Genomic DNA, 4,039 nt, shown 5'->3' with positions numbered 1-4,039 from the left:
GGGCTCCCCTAAGGTGCCCCCCTGTATTCCTGGCACCAGCCTTTTAGGTTCTAACAGCAAGCTAATGCTGCTGCCGTCCACAGCCACAATTCTGCCTACTTGCTACTGAGCTGAGCTCGAGCAGGGGAAGGCAGAACAATACCAGAGCGTGGGTGACAGTCTTTCTTGTCTCGGTGGGGATCCAATGGAAGATTTTTTTGAGCATGCGAAGAACGTTGAAGCAGGAGGATGAGACGGCGTTGACTTGTCTGGTCATCGAGAGGGAGGAGTCTAGGATGAAGCCTAGGTTGCGAGCGTGGTCTGTGGGTATGGGTGCGGAGCCCAGGTCCAAAGGCCACCATGAGTCGTCCCAAGCAGAGGAGGATGATCCTAGGATGAGCACTTCCGTTTTGTCTGAGTTAAGTTTTAGGCGGCTGTTTTTCATCCATATGGCTACTTCTTTCATGCCTTCGTGAAGATTGGTTTTAGCGGTGTTGGGGTCTTTGGTGAGGGAAAGGATCAGCTGGGTGTCATCAGCGTAGGAGATGATGTTGAGGTTGTGTTGGCGCGCGATGGAGGCGAGTGGACTCATGTATACGTTGAAGAGGGTGGGACTAAGTGATGATCCTTGTGGTACACTGCAGATGACTTCGGTGGCCTCTGATTTGAATATGGGGAGGCGCACTCTCTGTGTTCTTCCGGCGAGGAACGAGATGATCCAGTCCAAGGCTTTACCTTTTATGCCAATGTTGCTGAGGCGTTGTATGAGGGTGCTGTGACAGACAGTGTCGAAGGCGGCGGAGAGGTCGAGTAGAATGAGGGCCACTGTTTCTCCGTTGTCCAGCAGTGTTTGGATGTCGTCTGTTGCTGCAATGAGGGCGGTTTCGGTGCTGTGTTTGGCTCGAAAGCCGGACTGTGATAGATCGAGGGAGTTGTTGGATTCCAGGAAGGTGGCGAGTTGGCTATTGACGGCTTTTTCAATGACTTTGGCCGGGAAAGGGAGGAGGGATATAGGGCGGTAGTTTTTAAGTTCTGAGGGGTCTGCTGTTGGTTTCTTCAGGAGGGCGCTGACTTCGGCATGTTTCCAACTTTCTGGGAAGGTAGCAGAGTTGAAGTAGCAGTTGATGATGTCACGGAGATGGGGTGCGATGATGGAGTCTGCTTTGTTGTAGATGTGGTGGGGACATGGGTCGGTTGGCAAGCCAGAGTGGATGGAATTCATTAGGCGGATGGTGTCTTCAGTGGTGATTGGGTTCCAGGCGTTAAGGTGGTTGGGGGGCGGTTTAGGTTCTGAGGGTGGTGGAGTGGATTGTTCGTTGGAATTGTTTACGAAGCTGTTATGTATGTCGGCAATTTTGTTGTAGAAGAAGGAGGATAATGAGTTGCAGAGGTCTTGGGAGGGAGTGATGTCGTTTGAGGCTGCGGTGGGGTTGGTGAATTCCTTGACGATGTTGAATAGTTCCTTGCTGTTATGGGCGTTGTTGTCGAGTCGAATCTTGAATGCTGATTTCTTGGTGGATCGGATCAGTTGGTGGTGTTTGCGGGTGGCTGACTTGAAGGTGGTCATGTTGTCGGTGGTTGGGTTTTTTCTCCATGTTTTCTCGAGAGTATGGCAAAGCTTCTTGGATTTCTTGAGGTCATCGTTGAACCAGGGGGCCTTTTTGTTGTTTTGTTTGGTGTGATTGTTTTTCAAGGGTGCTAGTTCATCAGCGCTGTGAGTGATCCATTGTTTGAATTTGATGGCAGCTTGGTTTGGGTCCGATGAGAGGGCGGGTGGGTTCTGGTTGAGTGATGTGAGGAGGTGGTCGGTAGTGATTTTGTTCCATTTTCTCCGGGGGATAGGTAGTGGGGGGTTATGGGTCGAGGTTGTTTTGTAGCTGAAGTGAACACAACAGTGGTCCGTCCAGAGGAGAGCTGTGGTGTGATCGAAGGAGATGTGTTTGCTGGAGGTGAAGATTGGGTCGAGCGTATGTCCGGCTATATGGGTGGGGGTGTCAATAAGTTGTTTGAGGCCGAGATTCGTCAGGTTGTCCAGAAGGGTGGTGGTGTTGTTGTCGTTTTTCTTTTCCAGGTGGAAGTTGAGGTCTCCTAGTAGAATGTAGTTCTCGGAGGCGAGGGCATGTGGACTGATGAAGTCAGTGATGACTTCGCTGAATTGTTTACGGGTTCCTGGTGGTCTGTAGATGAGGGTGCCTCTAAGTGTGGTTCTGGGGTCGGTGTGGATCTGGAAGTGGAGGTGTTCGGCGGTTGTAAGGTTATCGTCGGAGCTGGTCGTGATTTTGATGGTGTTCTTATGGACGATAGCGATGCCTCCTCCTGTTCGGGCAGTGCGGTCTTTCCGGATGATCTTGTAATTGTCAGGGATTGCAATGGCTATGTCGGGTGTTGATGATGCGTTCATCCATGTTTCAGTGAGGAAGGCGACATCCGGTGATGTAGTGTCGAGTAGATCCCAGAGTTCAGTGGCGTGTCTGTGGACCGAGCGGGTGTTCAGCAGGATGCACTTCAGGTGGTTAGAGTCGGAGTTGTGTTTGGGGATAGTGGATGTGGTATGGGTCTTATCGCTGGTAAATTTGCAGGAGCGACAGGCGAAGGGGCCGTGGGTACGTCCCGGGGCAGCTACGTAGCATTGTGGTGTGTGTCTGGGGTTAAGGGCGAGGAGAGTTGCGGCGTCATACGTTAGGCGAGCGGGCAGAGTAAGGCGGGGACCAGGGGGTCTGGCGCTGGGCGCGGTCCAGGCGCGGACTGGCGTAGACAGGCTTACCTTTGGCGCACCTTCGGCGCGCATGGGGCGCGACCGCTGCGCGGAAAGACATCTGTCATATGTGGGTAGTGGAAGGGGAGGGGCGAGGGAGGGTCAGCTGGGAGGCGGGATCTGGGTGGAGGGGCGGGCTGGAAGGCACAAACAAACAAGATGGCAGCAAAACAAATGAGGACGAGGTTGGGGTGGGCAGAGGCGCAGGCGTAGATAAGGCCAGGCGCTACAGTATGCAGCAGCACACTTGGATTGGCACGACGTGGGCTGAGCAGGAAACTGAGGTAAAAACGGCAAGAACAGCTCAATGCACTCAATGTAGTGCGAGCGCAACTCTCTAATTAATAGTCACAATGCAGTGCGAGCACAATTCAAAATATCAACAGCAATGCAGTGCGCGCGCAACTCTCCTAATGATACAAACACTATGCGGTGCGAGCGCAGTTCAAAAGATCCTAGCAGATGATCAATAACACAGATAGCGCTACGATACCACTGGCTGGAGGCAGGGAGCTGGGGGAGCGGCCGCTGCTGACAAAGTTTTACGTTACGTTTTACCCTTTAATTAGAGTACTTAAGGGCTTACCTGTGGGTGACCTTTAGATTTGTCGCAGGACAAGACTCAACCCTGAAAACACTTCAACTACTACTGTCTGGGCACTATGGACTTCGTTGGAGATCACCTGAGTCCCGAGACTGCAGCAAGGAAGACTCCTGCTGCTCCTGGTCTCATCGTCCTGGCAGTCTTCTGAGTCGTCTGTGCTTGTGCTTGATCCAGGCTCCTCCCCAGGCCTGTGGGCCTCAAGGACACCCAAAGCAATCTCCTTTGGAGTAAAAGAGTCACTTCCCTGCATCTGCAGGCACTGCAACCGAGCTGACAGGTCTGCTGCCCTTACGTCCCACGGACTACAAAAGGCTCAGATACACAGGTGATGATTCTGCAACTCCCTCAAGGTCTTCACTGTGTTCTCAGCAAGTTTAAGGCCAGTATCCCTTGTCAAAACCGCTGGAACAGAACCCCTGTGCATGGTGTCAACTTGCCATGGACAAGGCTTGTTGACTCTGTCTTCCAGAGATCTTTGGGCTACAAGAAGCTCCAGCCTCCAGCATCTCTTCCTGCCAAGATCTTTGTCCTCACCACATTCTCTGCACTGCGGGCCTGCGTTTTTGTTGAGCTGCTTGAGGTCCTCTTGAGACTCCTGTGCCTTCAGCCTGCGTGTCCGCTTGAGGGTCATCTTTGGCTTCAGTGGGCCCCCCTGCTTGCTTGGGGCCTGATCTGACTCTCTTGTGCTTGGTGAGTCCCTT

The sequence above is a fragment of the Lissotriton vulgaris genome, chromosome 3_1 (genome assembly GCF_964263255.1).
Source record: "Lissotriton vulgaris chromosome 3_1, aLisVul1.2, whole genome shotgun sequence".
In the NCBI taxonomy this organism is placed as follows: domain Eukaryota; kingdom Metazoa; phylum Chordata; class Amphibia; order Caudata; family Salamandridae; genus Lissotriton; species Lissotriton vulgaris.
Note: the sequence above shows the minus strand (reverse complement) of the source record.